Genomic DNA, 19,996 nt, shown 5'->3' on the forward strand with positions numbered 1-19,996 from the left:
TTAATTTGGTGACAAAGGTCTTCACACAAGGCCATGATACATCATTCTGGACTTAAGGTGGTGTTATGGTTTAACCTGACAGGCAGCTGAACACTACACAGATGTTCACTTACACCCCACCCTTCCTTTCACACCAAGCAGGATGGGGGAGAAAAATCGGACAAGAAAAAGTAAAATTCATGGCCTGAGGTAAAGACAGTTTAATAGGACAAAAAAGGAAGGGAGAAATAATAACAAGAACAAAACAATAATTAGAATATGCAACAGAAGTGATGCACAATGCAACTGCTCACCACCCACCAACCAATGCCCAGTCAGTCCCTGATCACTAGCCACCGGCCAGCTTTCCCCCTAATTTATATACTGACCATAACATTCAACAGTATGGAATATCCCTTTTGACCAGTTCAGGTTAGCTGCCCCAGCTGTGTCCTCTTCCAGTTTCCTGTGCCCTCATGCAGCCTCCTGGCTGGTGGGGCAAGCTGAAAAAAGCTTGACTTAGGGTAAGAACTGCTTAGTGACAACTAGAACAGCAGTGTTTTATCAACATGATTCTCATCCTAAATCTAAAGCACAGCACCATACCAGCTATTAGGAAGATAATTAACTCTATTCCAGCCAGGACAGGTGGCTTACTGGGACATCCTTCCTCCTTTCCTTGCAAGTTGAACTCAGCCCAAGCATATGACTAGCTTTTGTTGAAGACTGCTTCACAGCTTGCAGCAGTGACAGGTCTGGCCTTGCTCCCCAGCACATCCTGTTTTGCTGGGTGAAACAAAACATGATTCCTTTCTTTCAGCTTCAAATGATTCTCCCCTCTGTGAAACCTACCAGTAACAAATTATACCTAAGAGAACATACAGTTGAGCCCTTTGTGGAGTTGCATTTTCAAGAAACACATCTGTTTATATATATAAATACCTACGATTTCCAGTAAACTGAGAAAGACTTGCATCTCCCATTTTATGTTAAAAACAAAACTGATGCAGAAGCACGTTCAATATTCTACTTACATGATGTCGTTACTGTTTTACAACACAAAACAAACCCCAAAACCTCACAACAGTGGGAAAAGTTAACCCTCCTGTTTCTCTCTGAAACAAAAACAATCTTGACATCCCATGATGCATCCCTATTCTTGCTCAGCCATACAAGACCTGACTCAGTCCAACAGGGAGATCTTTACACTGCTGCAGTTGTTTGCTCGGCCTAGCAACATTCCTGTCATGATTGCCCTGCTCTACTCTGTACTGGTACAGCCTCACCTTGAGTAAGTACTGTGTGCAGTTTCAAGCATCACAAGATAAAAGAGACATTAAACTATTAGAGAGCATCCAAAGGAGGGCCACGAGAATGTTGAAGGGTCTGGAGGGGAAGCCTTATGAGAAATGGCTGAGGTCACTTGGTTTGTTCACCCTGGAAAAGAAGAGACTGAGGGGAGACCTCATTGCAATCTTCAACATCCTCACAAAGGGAAGTGGGGGGGCAAACACTGATCTCTTCACTCTTGTGACCAGTGACAGGAGTTGAGGAAACAGCATGAAGCTGAATCAGGGGAGGTTTAGGTTGGATATCAGGAAAAGGTTTTTCACACAGAGGGTGGTTGGACCAGGCTCCCCAGGGCAGTGGTCACAGCACCAGGCCTGTCTGAGTTCAAGAAGTGGTCGGACAATACTCTCAGGCACGTGGTGTGATTCTTGGGTTGTCCTGCACAGGGCCAGGAGTTGGACTCAGTGATCCTCATGGATTCCTTCCAACTCAGTATATTCCATGATTCTATGACCAGGTGAGAAAGCTATGGCAACAAACAACCTGCGTAGTTCCTTTGTATAGAAAGAACTGAAACTGGAATGAGGGAAAAAAATCAACAACAACAACAAAAGACACCAAGATTGCCCTAACATCAAGGTTTTCGAGTTTATGCAGTTCACAGCCAATGCCTGACAAGTTCAATTGCATGTTAGTAAAAACATTGGTTGGAAACACTCCCTCTTGCATGTTTTCATGAGAAATCTTCCCATTCTCAATAAACCCATGAACTTCTGTCAACCTGAAGTTCATTTTCTGCAAATTGGGGGGGAAAAGACACAAAAACTGGTGAGAGATCTTTTTGCTTTCATTCTTCTGAAGCACACACTGTGCCTAAACTCCTTTCCAGCTGAAAAAGTCTGTTTTGTTAAGTGACCACTCCACGACCTTGTAAAAGAGTTTTTGCTTCTCAGGGAAAGGATCCAAAACCACTGAAGACAATGCTTCGCTCCGGGCTATGCTAAACGAGTTCTCCCTCTTCTTTTCAAGCACGGACATAGCAGCACAACTCCCCCAGCTCCTCCGCGCAAACGGTACCAGGTCAACACGCACTCCCAGATGCCTGGCCTGAGCAGGAATGCACCCTTCTCCTCCTCCTTCAACCACCCCACACATTCCCTGGCAGGTCTCCCAAACGGCACAGCCTCCCTCGCCGCCCGCACGTCCCAAATCCCGCACCCGCGCGTCCCGTCAGGGCAGCGCGACCCCCTCCACCCTCCCCTCCGGAACAGCTCCAATACACAGGAAACTCGCACCACCTCCACGGAGGTGGGAAGCCATCTCCCAAGGGGGGCCCGCCGCTGCCCCGGCAGTGCCCGCCGAGCCCTTGCGGAGCGCTAAGCCCCGCGGCGGGGATGCGTGCGGGGCCGAGCAGCGCGGGCAGCTCCCACCGCGCCCGGCGGGCACCCCGGCGGCGCCCCGACCCGCCGCACGCCCACATCCCCCCGCTCCCCTTCACCGGGAAGGTAAAAGGGGTCGCTGCGGGCGCTCATCTACCCACTTATCTATCTACCCATCCACCTACCTGGCCGCCTGCCTTCCCCCGCGGCCGTGCGCCGACAAGCCCCGGGCGCGCTCCGGCCGTCGCCCCTTAATACTCCGCCCCGCGTCCCGCCCCCGTCCCCCGCGTCAGCGCCGGAGTGGGGGGCCTGCTCGGGGAATCGAAACCGAGAGCGGCCCGCCCCCGGAGGGGTCCTCCCCCGGGATCCCCGACCCGCGTCCGGGATTACGGCGGGGCGGGGGGCGTGGTGTCAGGTCGTCCTCCTGCTGACCGCACGCTCCGGGAGCGGCGGGATGGCTCCGGGCTCCCGCCCCAGCGGGAGTGCAGAAAGTGCCCTTTCTTAAAATGGTGTAGCGGTGTCTTCGGGATGTGTGGAAAATCAGCATTCGCCTCCATTCGCCGGCACCCCTGCGTCCTGAGGCGCCGTACTGTCCCCAGAGGAAGCTGCTGCTGCTGCTACTTTGGTCTTCCACGGCGTACAGGTCACCTGGGCAGCGAAGGCTTCTCCTCCTCTAATGCAGTTGTTTCCTAATTCATCGTTTCTCGTGGTCTTTTCACACTGAGAGGATCGATAAACCAAAGATGAATACCTCACAGGGGATCGTTCAATAATTCACTTCTCTGTGAACCACGTTTCTAATCGGGTTTTTCTCTGTCTTTGGGTACTGCCACCGGCTTGTCTGCCTCTATATCGGGGCTGGCTGGGGTGGAGTTCATTTCCCCCAAAGCAGCCCCCACCATGCTGTGCTTTGGTAGCATTGGGAGCTACAAGGTGCTGGTTAAACACGCCACTGGCTTTGGCCACTCATCTCTCCCATATTGCCCCCTCAGCAGTAGGCTGGGGTGGGCGAGACCTTGGGAGGGGACACAACCAGAACGGCTGGGCCAAACTGACCAAAGGGATATTCCAGACCATATGACGCCTACTTACATACAACAGCTAAGAGGAAAGAGTAGGAAGCGGGGGCATTCATGATTTACAGCGATTGCCTTCCAGAGCAACTGCTAAACGTGCTGAAGCTCTGCTTCCCAGGACATGGCTGGACATCCTTGCTGATGGGAAGTAGAGAATAAAATCTTTTTTTTTTTTACCTTTGCTTGAGCATGGTACCTTCACTTTTTGCTTTATTAAACTGCCTTTATTTTGATCCACAAGTTTTTTTTACATCTTTGTTCCTTCCCCCTCCATCCTCCTGAAGAGAGGAGTGACAGAGCAGCTTGGTGAGCACTTGATTTCCAGCCAAGGTCTACCCACCATGGTCCTTTTGACGTGCAGTATGGGGCATGAGATAACAGTTTTGTATTAAGCGTGCTGTAGCAACAGTGGTTATTAAGACTCAAGTTCCTGTGCAGGTCAGGGAGGTTGTTGGCTGCACTGCTTATCTCTTTATTTTGTTGAGCTTGGGAACATGTTACTAAAAACAATGGTGCTGTGCTTTGCCCTGACATTGATGGCCTTGCTGTGCTGGGAGAGGTATCTTGTGGAGAGCATGAAGGAATACATATCTCTCCCCATACTCAGCAATTATGTGGATGGTTTTATTATGCAGGCTCCTGATGTCCTTGTTCATCCTTACATGAGCTGTTTAATACTACTAATTAACATTGTTAGCATAATATGTGGTTTGTGAAATCCAGTGTTATCCTGGTGTAAGAGAAGACAACTTTTGGATGAGGAGATAATGAAATGTGCCCTGAGGCAGCTGGTCTCATGATGGCAGTGTGTGGAAGGATTTTGGGCAGGTTGCTAAGGCAGTTATCACCTCCCATACTTGGGACTTCTCACCTGAAGAGGCAAGTGACCCCGGCAAACTGATGCACCACAAACTGATAAAAGAGTGCCTTGCCTACCCTGGTGAAAACCAGCAGCTTCTAGCACTGTGCTGGTGCCTGACCTGTGCCTACTGAGCCAAAGTTCAGTATTCGCAGAGGAATTGGAAAAGAGGCAGTAATTTACAGTCTTTGAAAACAGTTCAAGTGTAAGGGCAAGGTATCCATTCAAGAGAGATCTTGTGAACTCACCAGAAAAGTGTACTACCACAGATGAATGCATCCATTCTGAGAGAATTACTAGTGATAAAAGTCATATACAGTGATCTAAACAATTATGAGGTCTCCAAAGATCCAAAGGATATCCTGTGCACACAGGTAATGTTGAAGAAATGCTCCAGCTTCATATTGTAACTGATTTGGCAGTGATGTGTTGCCCAGGAGAAAAGGGATGACCAGGCATACTGGACTGTGTGGATTCAATTGCCTAGCACATCAGACCCACAGAAGTAAAAAGCCTCAGTAAACATCAGTGTACAGTGTACACCAGGACCACAAGGCTACAGGGGCTCATCTGGATCTCTGGAGTGACAGGGGCATGACAAGAATTGTCTTTATTGGAGGCAGAACAACCACTATACATACTAAAACCCTACTTACAGCAAAGTGGCTGGACATTGCCTGCTGATGGGGAATCGAGAACAAATCTTTTGTTTTCCTTTGTTTCTGCACATGGCCTTTGCTGTTGTTTTAATAAAGTGCCTTTGTCTTGACCCATGAGGGTTTTTTGCCATCTAATATTCCCCTCCTCCCTTCCTGCTGAGAAGATGACTGATAGAGTGGCTCTGGTGAGCACCTGGTGTCCAACCAAGGTCAACCCATCCCGTTCTCATAGAAAAATGAATTTCTGTCAATCATCTATATTCTGTGCTGAGTATTTACATAAGCTATCCTGCTACCCATTTAGGGACTGGAGAAACAAAATAATGATAACTTTAGCACAGGTGGTTTTATATTACTTGGCTCCTAGTGGAGTGCATCAAAATAGTGGGCAAAGCCACTTTTAAAGAAAGCTCTCAAAAGTACATCCAGAATCTTTTTGTAGCTGCATCAACATGAGGCAGGAAAAGTACAGTGTAATCTTTTTTCCTAAGTGACTTAAAGAAATCCAAATCCGTGGGTGGGATTTTGCAGTTCTTATTCGGGCAAAAGTGCTTGAGTGAATTAACATGGTATAAATGTTGAGAGGAATGAGTGGCTGATGGATACTAATGTATCTGGCATTTCATGTGACCTCTGAACTCCCTACTGTTGTCATTTAGGGATGTTTTCACTGCAGCGCAGAGAAGCCAAGGACCAATCCACCTTAATTCTGGTATGGAAAGCGGAACAAGCTGCTTTTTGACTTGGAAGGGACTCTAATCTAAACACCGGAACAGCAGTCTTTGCTACGTCTGTTTGCATGGCATGGGCGTGTTTGTCAAAACAGTCACAAGACAGAAAACGAAACTCTTTTTTTTTTTTTTTTTTTCCATAACTCAGCTGCAGAAATGAAACTTGGCAGCTTGTAAGCCTTTTGCTGGTGCACAGCAGGGCATTTCCTCCTCATGCAGCATGTCCTTGCCACGCACACACATTGGCAGTGAATTACTGAGTCTGCAAATTATTGCATTTCCTGATCTAAATGAGTGGAGAAGAAACAGAAAGTGGAAAGGGTGGACCCACTTGGGGAGATAGTACCATATGTCTGAGTGCACAGGCACTCAGAACCAGTGAGACACACTGGTTGATATGGGGTGCTGATAAACAAGAAAGAACACTAGGCAGCAGAAAATCATGTATAAAGCCCTTTATAAGTAGGTCCTACACCCCTTCTGTTGCAACTGTAGAGTAGAGGTGGTGGTGTGGGTACATTTCCAAGAGATAACATTTCTTTTGCATGACAGAGTGAGTATTAGACCCCTCCACTTCCTTGTCACTCCACATATGAACCTGTATATCAGAGCTCATGATGGAGTTACATCCATCGCATGGAAGGGATGGATCTTGGCAATGTGTTAGCAATCTTGCTTTTTATCTCTGCTGCTTTTTCAATGACGGGAAAGCCTCACTTTCAGGGGAAGATCACCCTTCATAACACATGCAGGAAAGAGAGTTACAGTGCATGTCACAAGTCTTCAGTTGTGCTGAGCTTGAAACAGCTACTCAACCAACATCTCTTGCTTTCCTGAGCAGTCAGCATCTCCCAACTCCTAAGAGTGCAGCACTGAGCCTGGATCAGACATGCATCTTACTACAGACCTACATCTGGTGCAATGCAGACTTAGCTCTCAACTAAAGACACTGCATCTATTGCAGTGGCAACTTCCACTTGACACCAACACAACCTGAACTGGTAAACAGACATCCCCTGAAGACCCAAACTAACTATACCACACATCAGGGCCTGGGGACATCTGCCAGCCTCAAGAGCCCGGACCAAGCTCACTGGGACACCCTCTAGCCTGTGGGCCTGGCAATCACAGGGCTGTGTCTGACCCTAATTCCCCTCACCAGACCTGATGCTCACCCACACCAGCAAGCTGGCATCCCAGCCTGGCCTCAGTGCATCCCCATCCCAATGGGGCTGCCCAATGCCCTGGGCTGGGGGCTGTGCTTGACTTCCCCCACAGTCTGCCCAGCTCCCTCACTGGGATCAGTGGGATGCACCCTAGCTGGCGGGACCTCTACTTGGCTGGTCCCCTGGGGATCTCCACATCTCCCCAACCCTTGGGAAGCAACAGCCTCTTGCTGATCCCTGAAACTGTACATGGAAAAACATGTATTTCCTGGTATAACCGCCCCACACAAGACCAGCTGCTAACAAAAATACACTGGCCATAAATGATATCTTCAGCTTTTACAGCTATGAAGGCAAAAGTCTGTGGTATAGGTGTGGTTTTATGGAGATTGACTATCTCTGAATTGACTTTAAAAGCGTTTCTCCAAACTGACGTAGTAATACTGGGGATGAACTTCTGTTGACTCTAGTTTATTTCTGAGATCAAGAAACAGGTCCCAGAGAAATCAGGTGCTTCAGAATAATAGCTTTAAAAGGCCTTTCAATTAAGCACATAATAAGTAAAGGTTAGTGCAACACAGCTAGCAGCAAATACATGCCTAATTTATTGTTTTGCTTCTAGTTGTTCTTCAACATGATGAAAAATCTCTTCACATCTCTCCTGTCTAATGTTTCTTGAGCACGTTATCCTTTCCTGTTACTCCTTTTCCATAAAGCCTGGCTGCTGAACCTTGCCTGTGTCAGCATCACATAGGCCAATATACTTGTAAACCACCTGAAGGGCATAAAGAGTATCACTGTATCATTGTACAGGCAGTTGTCAGTGATCCACACACAATCTCTGGTGCACCTTCCAAGACAAAGCTTTTTGTTCCTCTCGTGTCTGCTACCAACACAGCCATTCTCCAGTGTCATTCTTTACACACTTAAGACAGTTGTGGCACAGTATGTCCTAAGTGGGGACTGGTGTCCTGTGACAGCAAGCACTGCGTATCTTGCTAGGAAAGCGATATAGTCTGTTGTGCATGGAAAGACAGCTCTAGAGATGCCTCTTAGCTAAGCTTTAACCCAGCTACTGATAGCTGGATTAAAGCTGTAGAAGCAAAAACTCACTTAGTACTGCACAGTTATTTTCCATTGCTATCTCCTTTTCTGGCTGCTAAACAATTTGGAATAACCCACCCAGTTCAAGACTGCTTACATGAAGTGTAGTCACAGTAATGAAGAATGGGCAGGGACAGCAATAGGCGTGACCGGAGTAAAGAAACATGCACCTTCTGCACCTGTCACCTATGTGTTTTGAAGGCAAAAGAGCTGAGCAAGGGTGAGTAAGGGGAAAGGAAGAAAGAGAAAGGTGGAGAATGGAGAAGATGGTGAAGGTTTTGGGAAAGGCATTCTTAGAGGCTCGCTGGTGCAGGCTGGGACTGGTGAGTGTCTGCAGCAGCAGTGCCTGAAGGAATCTGAAGAACAAGCAACCAACAGCTGGCAGCAAGAGAACAAACAAAAACGTGGGGCTTGTGGTCAGAGATGAATCATCCTGAAAGAAACCTGTAATAATAATAAAACAGATACATGATTTTGTACTCTTTTGTTTTGAAGTAAATTCATACATTTTCCCCAGTTCTTGTTCAGGTAATTTTTAGTTAGTAACTTCAGATCCATATCCTTGTTGCTTACATCCCAATATGTTCATTAGAACATACTGGATATATACATAGGGGTGCTGTTGCCTAAAAGACAAAGGAGGAAAAAAAGACTCCAGGACAAATTAGGTAGGAGATAAGATAAGGGACCAGAAGTTTTAATGAGCCTCTAGGCTTCAGGAATACAAACTCACATGCACGCCTTTCGACCCAGGTGTTACAATTTTACAATGATTTCCATCCAATTCCTTTTCGTCCACCCCTCAGTTCTGCCCTGTTCTGCTCCCTGACACACCCCTTTGGGAACTGAGTCTAGGGGAGTTTGGGACCGCCCTCTTCTTCATCTTCATCTTCATCTTCATCTTCATCTTCATCTTCATCTTCATCTTCATCTTCATCTTCATCTTCATCTTCATCTTCTTTGCAGCACATGCAGTCCTTGAAGCCTTTTCAAAGCTCTGGGCTTGAAGGTTGTTGTGTCTATGTTTATATCTTCTGGTGCAGATTTTAAGGTGTTTTTCTACAATTCTACCTTGAAAAGGAGATTAAACACACTAATGGAATTTAGGGCGATTTATATGGAATGGAGTAACAGGGTTGGGTACACGTAAACATTGTGCTACAGGGTAAGGGATGTGATACAGCCACGTCAAAATCTACATTCACTATACAACTACTTCTAAAATCTACAAAAAATTAAAAAATCAAAAACTTTAGGGCATCAGTGCAAGACACCTATGTATAATGTGGAATAGGAATGCCAAAACCCCTGAGATCACTAAGATTGCATGAAGCCAATCATGAAAATTACAGTAGCAGTGGACCATCAGGTGCCTTGGAGCATGAAGGCCAAATTTTAACCAGTAAGAAGCGTATCCAGATACAACACCAAAGACTGAACAGGGTTTTATCAAGAGAGAGTGGCATTGAGCCTTACTTCCTGAGAAACGGAGGTGACAGTCTCGGTGACAGAGAGGAAGATGAATGCTCCTAGGAAGAGATGTCCAAAGTAGGAGACGTTTATGCATCAGAAAACCAGTCCAGAATCTGTGCAGGATTACTAGGGCAACTAATTCAAATATGTTCCCATCCAGATTTCAGCACCAGCATGCTCCTGGCTGCACACCAGGAGAGATTGGCAGGTTTTCTGTGTTTGTTTTTGTAATGAGTCCATGCCAAGTTTTAAGCAGAAGGTATTTGTTCTTACTGACAACAGTGGGCACTCCCATCATAGGTTCAGGGGTGCAAACAGCTTTTCCAAATTCCACTTGTCCCCTTATGTGTTTAAAACTCTCAAAACCAATTCATGACAGTGACTACTAAAAATGACACCTTGTGCCACCCATCCTCCAGGACCTTCCAATGGAGCCAGTGTGATCCCCTCCATCCCAGGGGTACAGCATGGCTGAGATGACTGTTCCTGTACAACTGAGCATCCAGCCACTGCACCTGTGTCTGTGGCATCCGTGCGGGATGTTTCCTCCAGCTGCAGGAGTGCTTACTTGGTCTGTGTCTAGACTTTTGCCTTGTTTGGGAGATGCTGGCAGGTTTTCTCTTCCTGAATTAATTTCTCCTTTCCGAGGACTACACCCAAGCCTCTCACTCACATAGGAAGTGGTGAAAAACATCGCTTACGTATCCATTCCAGTCTGTCAAGAAAAGAACCTTATCTGAAAAAGGCACATCTGGTTTACACATTTACTGTCATACTACTAGAGGAAGACAATATAGCTCTGATTATCTTCAAAAGTAGCAGGGATCTTTTTAATTTGACATCTGAATACTACTTATTCAAATGTCTCAGCAAGGTTTCCACAGGTCTTTCAACTCCTGTGGGTTTACAAGGCTATTTCCTTACAGCACAAGCAGACAACAAATTCTGAACTACTTGCTGCAGATAAAATTATCTAAAACGCCCAGAAATTTCTTCTGACACAAATTTTTTGTGACTATGCATGTCATGGTGTTCTTCCAGTTATGGAATATAGCCTATATTGCAGCAGGGCATTTTTCTCTGGTTGGACTTGTAACTATTTGCTTTAGGCTTTCTTGTCAATGAGGCATGGTCTCTCTGCTCAAGGGAAACTCAAAAGTGAAAATTTGGCTGACAGAAATCCATGGTGCTTTTGCTACTCTTGATGTCCATTGAAGAGAAACTAAATACTCTGAGAACAGCGGTGGTAAAATTTTTCCAGACCCTGCCCAGTAACAGAATAGTTACTTGTTTACTAAAATATGACTTGTAAATTTTCGAGCATGCAGGGCACTGACTGGAGGTGGAAAAGTATGGTTTGTCCCCCATTTCACTTCTTTCTGGAAATAAAGCATTTTGATTTTTTTTTCCCATATATTTTACCTTAGAAAGTTCAGCAAAATGGAGGTCATTAGAGATTTCTTAGCCCAGTACTCAAATGTCCCTCAAGAGCTAATTCATCTATTAAAGGATGTCCATTCTTGTAAGGTATTTTAAAGACCAAAATAAAAAATGGGACTTTAGTCACAATAAGAAGTAAATAGCCCCCATATTTACTGGCAATGAAAATATTAGAAAACAATTCTTTTTCCCTGCAGTACAATCATGCATAATAATCATAGAACCACAGAAGAGCGCAGATTGGAAGGGGCCTCCAGAATTCATCTGGTCCAATTTTTGGTGGAGAAGGGAGCCTTGATGAAATTATCTAGCATCATGTCCATTTGCATCTTGGAAACTTTCCATGATGGAAGGCTCTTCTAGATCCTTGAATAGGCTTTTCCAGTAATTAATTGTTCTGACTGTAATAAACTTCATTTTACATCTGAAGATGAAGACAGCTGTCTAAAATTTAAAAACTGTTTTTTTCTTACCTTTATTCCCATTAATTAATTCCCATTAATAATTCTATATAGTTAATGTGTTTTTAAGTTCACCTTAAGTTTCCTCTGAGACTACGCCAAAAAAACCAGATCTTTAGGAATATACTAAATCCTTAAGGGGAAAAAAAAAAACAAAACAGTGACAGAATACATACAACATTATGCAATGGTATTATACCATCCAGAACTCTCAAAATACTCTATAAAGGTAACTCTTATATACTGAACACAACCACACAGGAAATAAGTTACAAAAATGAAGGAAAAAACCCAGGCCTTTTGTTTCATGCTTCCTGATTGGTCCAGAAGATTTTTTTGTTTCAAAGGAAAATGTAAGTAGAATATCAGAAAAACTTGCATCATCATGAACAGTAGAGTGGATCTAAGCACCATGCAATGATGCAGTTACTGTAATGGGAGAAAAAAAAATTATATAAATTTGGTTTCATAAATTTCACCTATATACCATTTTAGGAACATGGAAAATGCTGCCTTGGTAGCAATGTGTGATCAATTTGCATAAGCATTCTGCTTGTGACAGTTTTTAATGTCAGATGAAAAGAAGAGATAACAAGTAACGTTCTACTGTGGTTGCAAAGGACAAATACAGATTGCCTTGCCTACACCAGTCCCCTCCCTAAGAATCAGGACTAAGTCTGTAGTCAAGTAAATACCATTTTTGCTATTACAAATGAAAGCCTAATTTCTGGATTTACACTGGCTTGACAGAGCAGGGTCTCAGCACTTGTCTGAGTTATGTTGGCATAAGCTGACTTTGACTGATTTTAGTGGTGATGATAGCAATTATCCAGTGGTCAGGTTGGGTTTAGGATAGTATTAGGTGATTGTGACAACATTAAGTTATTTTTTGATCACTGTGTTATCTGTTATCCTAGAACAAAATGGGAGGTACAAGAATCAAAAATGGAATGTTACCAGACGTCCCAGGCTATGAGGACAAACCACAGTGGTCAATACAGGAAGATAATCTTGTTAAACCAGTTCAGATATAGAAGGAAGAATAGAAAATTGAACAATTGAGAACCAAGTTCCAATATACAGATTACATTAAGGGAACTCCACATATACAGTGTGTCTCATTTTTCCTGTAAGACTTGGAGTGTAGCAAATCGTCAGCTTGTACAGCAGAGTATTTTTTTGTTCCTTACTGTCACGTAAAAAGGGGCAGAAATGCAAAGATTTCTTGTCCCACCTGTATTAATATATTTTTACTGTCTATCAGTGTCAATATTAGAATATCAAAGCCTTTTAAAAACCAAAACAGTCTGTCTGTGCCTCACCTAAAGAGGCCCTTCGCTAGACAGATTCACTGCAATGGACAGGACTTTTGATACCCTGATATGAGGACGGCACTTAATAGCCATGGAGAACCTTTTCAGCGAAGTTCTCCTACAAGTTATGAGGTTGCCAGCACCAGAAACAAAACGGACTAAATCTAGCAGCTCACGAAATAACTTTTATGAGTACAATTATGTGACAAACTACTGTAGGGTTCGACGTTGCCGGTGATAACCTTTAACTGCACAATTGCACTTAACTAACAAAAAACACCCCACAAGCAGAAGCACGCTCTACAGAACTACACAACTACATAAGCCTTAGTAGGTAGGTACTCAAGCAACGCCCCTCCACGACAAGCCAATTTACAAAGACTAGAATAAAATCTAAAGACACTCGTTAACATAAAGCAAAAAAAAGAAAGAATATAGCCGCTTCCCATTAGCACACATTTTAACTCACTAAGATAAGGAAATGCCCACCTTAAAGCAAACCCCGAACAACGAGTTGGCAATAAAGTACAATATAGGACAACAATAACAACAAAAAAAGAGTATAAAGTAAGATATATACCCGTTAAGTTACAAGGTGTAGGACAGGGTAAAATTAGTATCTATAAAGCAAAGTAGCAAAGTACTATTAGTAAATGGGGTAAAGGTGAAAGATGGTAATCTATAAGGTATAAAGCAAGGTCAAGTTAAAGAAAGTAGAGTAGTAGGTTGCTAACCCCTACAGTGTCCGAAGAAGTAGAAGGAGGAGGAGTCCGGAGGAGTAGAAGGCAGCTCGTTAGTTACCCCCGCAGAGATGCTGGAACTTCTCGCTGATTTTTGCCCTTGTCCGATCTCTCTTTATACTTTTTTTCCTTAGGCAGCTTGAGCGACTGCCATCAATACTAATTTTTGGGGTGATGGACAGATGACATAGGCTTAACGGTGTAGAATGCTGCGAAGAAAGACAGTGCTATTTCCATAACATTCCATCCTTCCTTAATCCTATCAGTCTGTTGCTGCCAAGTCTCCCCATTTTGTTGAGGACTTTCATCAAGCCATCGGGGTCTCTTTGTCCCTTTTTGTGTAACCCATTATCATCTGACAATGGGTTTCTAGGAATGCCCCCTCCAGGTGCTGAGCTTTTTCCCATAACTGATCAGGGCGGTCATCATGGCCTTAAATTGGTCGATCACCTAAACTTAGGGAGTGCAACTGTGGAAGTTTTAAGGTCTGTAGAAATAACTGCCCATATTCTAGGTAGAGGAGTGATATTATAATTATTATTTGTATATCTAAAGGGTTAATATTCATATTGATGAAAAAAAAGAAAGAACTCTAATTCCAAATTCTGTTAAGTGTGCCCTATAGGGCCTTGCACAAATCATCCTGCTTATCTGGGTACTCCAGAGTCCTATCAAGTGGACTTAATAATAACTCTTTACCTGACAGGACTGTATGCACAGAGTATGATGAGGGGATATAAGTACAAAACATATGGATTTCAAAGTTATTTTCTCATCATGAGCTTCCAAAACCTGCTTTCCTTCAGAACTCATAAAAATTAACTATAAAATGGAGTGAAAAAAAAATTAACTGAGGCAATATTTTCTATCTCTTCTTGCCTTAGGTAGATGCTTGAGGCTATGTATAAAGGCACGTGACACGTAGTCTTGAGCAGCTCTGCTACTCACAGAAGCACATTTTCACCAAGCTCTGGACCATGAGTGACCAAGTCAGAATAAAATTAGTATAGTTAAACAAGTGATCCTGTGTCAGTTACTGTCTTGAATTATATATGTGATAATTAGATTTCAGTGGAATATGAGTCTGATGCTTTTTTATATCTTGAGATGGGAGTTCTTGTGCGTGATTGTTTTTGAGGCAGGCACAACATTAAGTCGAAGCAGTAAAAAAACTCTGTAAATAGTTTCAATAATACATCACTACTGCCAGCGCTATTACTTCTGCTACTGACATACAGCCAACCTTTGTCACACAAATTTTGTGTTAATATTTTATTTTGCATCCTAAAGATGCATGAAATTCACTGCAAGAAGAGTGGGTCTGTATTCTGCAATGTTAAGGGTTAAAAGAACTGCCTGGACACTCTGGGTGCTTGTCAAGACAAGCTGAGAAGAAGCAGAGGTCTGTAAATCAAGGTTATTTGTTTGCATTCTTTCAGTTATCTCTTCCTAGACAACTGGAGACATTTTGGAGAAACTGTCATAAACTTTGCTGCTGTTTGGCATGAAAAACTGTAAGACGGGTGAAAGATACCATTTTTCACTGACATGCACATCAAGGAAAATTATTTAAGGGCAAATGAGAAGATATTTCCAGATACTGGAGTGTGACCCATGGAGAGAAAAAAAAAAAAAAAAAAAGTGCAGCTGTTTTTACAAGGAATTCTGTAAAAGTAGTAGCATACTGGAATGCTGTTTAACTTGCTTCTCTTTAAAAACAAACAAAAAATCAGGCTTTCTTTGTTCAAGCAATCCTCATCTTTTAACCTCCTATTCTGCTTGAACTGCAGTCTTAAACTCTAATCATTTTAACTTTTCAAATTATAACTCTTCAGTCCTTTGTTCAGTGTAGCAGATCTCTGCCTTTTTTCAGCCTTGTCTCATGTTACAGGACGTAGTCTTGGGTTCCAGTTTTATAAAGACAGTGTTATGCCAACCAGGATTTATTTGCTTCCCCTGTGCTCTAATCCCATGCACCAATTCTTTCTTAAATCTTATTTGCTATTTCTTAATACTCTCTTTTAATTGCTCAAGCCAAATAAAGCAATGTTGACTTTGAATGGGTCAGTAACAACTAACAAATAACTCTAGAATCTATTTTCTGGGCTTCCTAATATATTTGAGTTGGAATAGTAAGTGCATGATGCAGGTAATGATTGGATAGGACTTCAAAATTGTATACAATCTCATAGGATCAGAATAGTTTTGTGTTGGAAGGGACCTTTAAAGATAATCTAGTCCAATCCCCGTGCAATGAGCATGGACATCTTCAACTAGACTAGGTTGCTCAGAGCCCCATCCAACCTGAAATGTTTCCAGGGATGGGGCATCCACCACCTCTCTGAGCAACTTGTGCCAGTGTTTTACCACCCTCATTATATAAAACTTCTTCGTATATCTAAAAGAATATATTAGATTAAGATTATCAGACCCAAAACTAGAGAGATTGATCTTTGCATTTAAGAAAATAGATTTTCTAATAAAAATCAAAAGCATTCAAAATCCGTATTGTTTAGTGATACTTAGGTCGCCTCTTCGCGGCATGAGAAAGATTTTTGTAAGATTGTAGCACTTCAATTGTATTATTTATGTTGTTGTTGTTGTTGTTGTTTTTTATCTAAATGATCCTCTACTTCTTAAGGTAAAAACTCACTACGTTTCTCTGATGAACTGTGAGGTTGTTTCAGTTTCATGTGTGTCTAAGAAAGTAATTCTTGCCTTCAGATATTTTTTAGCATTGATTGCCAAATATATCAGCTTTCCTCTTTGGGATCTTAAAAAGCATTAAGATTCCAATGGGCCCTTTTCATTCGTTCTTCAACACTTCTTTTGCCCTGACACCACTTCTGAGCCCTGGCATCAAAATACACTGGTAGTATCTCCCTTAATTATTTAAAATTTAATGTAGATAATTAGGTTTTTCTTTAATAAAAACAAATTCATACATTCTTTACCTTATCAGTAAAAATCTAAAAAAATCTTTTAAATCTAAAAATTTAAAATTCAAAGAAGTGTTTCACATATATCTCTCCCAGGCTTCTCTGATGAAGTATTTTTAGCGATCAGGTTGTTACTATGGATGTTTCCCTTTTTTAACAGATTGTCACACAAAAGGACAGTTTAAACTGAAATGTGTTGGATAAAGCTTGCGGGGTATGAACAGGCAGGGTTGACCTCCAGTTGGAGCAGTTGTGATGCAAATATGAAAAAGTCTTTTGATGGCTCCTTGCAGTCAAACAGAGAAATACCCTTTTTCACACCAGCTTCCACATGGAAACTGGGAGTTTGGCACAGACCACTCAAAATTTTAAAGCTTCATGCAAGCAACATCCACTAAAATGAACTGTATTTGTGTGATACAAACTGCAATACAGGTACAAGGAATAAAGGCGAAGATTTACTGGCTGGTCTAGGGCAGATACTGATAGCGCAAGCAGTTGTCAGCAATAGCACGGACAAGGGAGAGTTTGAGTAAATGCCTTCTATCCCACATGGAGTGCCAAGATCCAGCAGATGCCTTCTGCTCTCCTACCCCTGTTCCCAGATGCTCTGGTTGAAGTTTGTGGCAGACTATCCAAAAACATCAAAATCAGATTCTTCCCCTAAGTTCAAATCCTGGACTAGAGCTGGATTCCTCAGATCTGAAGCTCAGTGCTCCCGATGCTCCTGGTGCTTCCCAGGTCAGTACACAATCAAGGTTAGTGTACAGTAGATCACTCTCTCTTTGTGGCTATTAACCTTTTGCAATCTGCCCCACTCTTGCTCATAGTTGGGCTTGTATCAAGATCCCAGATCTTTTCCGGCAAATCAAAGCTAAAGTGCACCACGTCCGAGGTAGCTGTCACTGCAGCCTGGAGGTTTGGGAAGCCACAGTCAGGGAGGTGGTGGGGCAGGACTGCTGGCCTCTGCCCAGATAGGTTTTGCCAAGGTCAGCAAGTGGGGAACCTGAAGTCAACCTCAAAAGGGGCTTTTGTGGAGATATTTCATGCCTGGGGACACTGCAGGCACCTGCACATATGGACAGAATGACACTTTATAGCAGCCACCCTGGATGGCTGAGGACAAGATGTCCTTGCAAGGTAAAGCACCTTCTAGCAAGATACTGCCAGTCCATGCTCCACACAGTTCTTAACACTCACAAGAAGTGTTCTTGCTTCATGCTTTACACATTTCTCACGAGGCCTCTATCATCTTCATGCCACTTAAAGTGAACTTGTGAGGGTATACCTCTTAGGATGTTGGTTTTTTATTTTCTTTCTGCAAAGTGAAAGCTGCTTTCAACATTTTACAAGTAATGTACGATTCCAAACATGAAGACAGGTGTTTATGAAGGGGTGAGAAGTCACTAAAGTGACATTACACTACATTAAGAAATGCCAATAGTAGAACATCTTCAACCGGAATAATGTCCATTTCTTGGCACTTCACCAACAAGCAATACATAAACAATATGAATATATTCTGGTGCTTTACACTGAAATGCACCAGTTACATCACCCTGACAAGACACTGCAGTGTTGTTGCCTTCCTGGAAAAGCTTCTGCTTCTCTGAATCTTCATTTGCAGCTTGCCTGAGAGAAGTGGTGCTTTACTGTGCTTAGGGAAATGCAGTTTAGAGTGGTTTTGCAGCAGGAGGTGCTGGACTGATGCCATTCCTGTATCATCTCTTATTGGAAAAATAAGAAATATGCAGTAGTACAGATAATCTTACATCCCTTTTGATAGTTGGTGGCCTTGAGTTGTGAAGCCTTGAGTGGGCCTCCACTGCAAGTGCACTGCACCATGCAGACTCTTTCTGTAGGAAGGGTTATCATATTTTGGTCATTTGAGATGTTGTAGGTTTTTCTTGCAAAAAATATTTCCATTTATCATTTCTATTTTCAAACAGAAAGGATGTTCACATGACAACTCCTTGCATTTCTAGATAAGGACAAGGCCACACAGGTGGTGTAATTGCTGATATGGAGGGGAAGCTGCTGGCAGCCTGCTCTGTTGCACGGAGCTGAGGTTCTCCTGCAGATAAGGGGTTTGTGTAGCACAACATAGGCCCAAAGCCAAGCTGGGCGTGTATTCACATGTGGTCCACTAACTCCTTTGTGTGCAACTCTCCTGGTCAGGATCACTACAAGAGCGACAGGTTTCATTGCTTTGTGGCTAATCGTCTCTTCCCCAGCTGCAAGGAAGGGAAGAGACTTCCTGTCTCCTTTACACTGGTCATACTCCACCCACAAGGACCAGAACGACACATGGGGTTGTACGGAATCACAGAATTATTTAGGCTGAGATCATCGAGTCCAACCTTCGAGCAGTCACCATCCTGTCAACTTGACCATGGCACCAAGTGCCACAGCCAGTCATTTCTTGAACTCCTCCAGAGATGCTGACTCCACCACTTCCATGGGCAGTTCATTCCAATGTTTAACCACCATTTCTGTATGCACTGATGGAGAAAGCAAGATTTCTGCTGGGGAAGCGTCTCCAAACCTCAGGAGATCCCAAAGCTTGGCACTTGCTGCCAAGTTTTGGACATTGCACGGATGGCACAAAACTGCTTTATATTTTTGAGCAATTCCTGAGGTTATATAGAGTAACTATGTGTACTATGATTCCACAGACATATATCACAATGCATACAGGGACACCCTGGAAAGAATGCTATGATTGGCACACATACGGCAGTCAGACGCTCAGTGCAACGTGTCCTGCTGTCTGTAGGCACAGAGCTCAGCCTCGACGGACACACCTGCCACAGTGCTCACAGCGGTTCACAGAATCACAGAACGAGTAAGGTTGGAAGGGATCACAGTAGGTCACCTTGTCTGACCTCCCGGCTCAAGCAGGGCCATCCTAAGGCACATTGCACAGGATTGCATCCAGAGGATTCTTGAATATCTCCAGAGAGGGAGACTCCACAACTACTCTGGGCAACCTGTACCAGTGCTCAGCCACCTGCACAGTAAAGAAATTCTTCCTCATATTGAGGTGGAACTTCCTGGGTGTCAGTTTCTGCCCATTGCCTCTCATCCTGTTGCTTGGCACCACTGAGAAGAGCCTGGCTCCATCTCCTTGGCACCCACCCTGTAGATATTTATACACTTTAATGAGGTCCTCTCTCAGTCATCTCTTCCCACAGCTGAACAGGCCCAGCTCCCTCAGCCTTTCCTCATAAGAAAATGCTCCACTCTCCCAGTCATCCTTGTTGCCCTCCACTGGCCCCGCTTCAGGAGCTCCATGTCTCTCCTGTGCTGAGGAGCCCAGAACTGGACACAGCACTCCAGGTGAGGCCTCACCAGGGCTGAGCGGAGGGGCAGGATCACCTCCCTCGG

General features: G+C 43.6%; 1 protein-coding gene across 1 annotated transcript in view; it reads right to left on the minus strand.

Moving 5' to 3' along the window:
• The window catches only part of TRANK1 (tetratricopeptide repeat and ankyrin repeat containing 1), a 51,339-nt gene extending 48,454 nt beyond the window's left edge, over window positions 1-2,885 (minus strand). Inside the window, exon 1 of the mRNA XM_050312169.1 lies at window positions 2,834-2,885. The gene's annotated coding sequence lies outside the window, so the exon portion shown is untranslated. The remainder of the gene's footprint in view (window positions 1-2,833) is intronic.
• Between the last annotated feature and the right edge of the window lie 17,111 nt (window positions 2,886-19,996).

The sequence above is a fragment of the Myiozetetes cayanensis genome, unplaced genomic scaffold, assembly GCF_022539395.1.
Source record: "Myiozetetes cayanensis isolate MyiCay16 unplaced genomic scaffold, myiCay2020 scf1, whole genome shotgun sequence".
Classification (NCBI taxonomy): domain Eukaryota; kingdom Metazoa; phylum Chordata; class Aves; order Passeriformes; family Tyrannidae; genus Myiozetetes; species Myiozetetes cayanensis.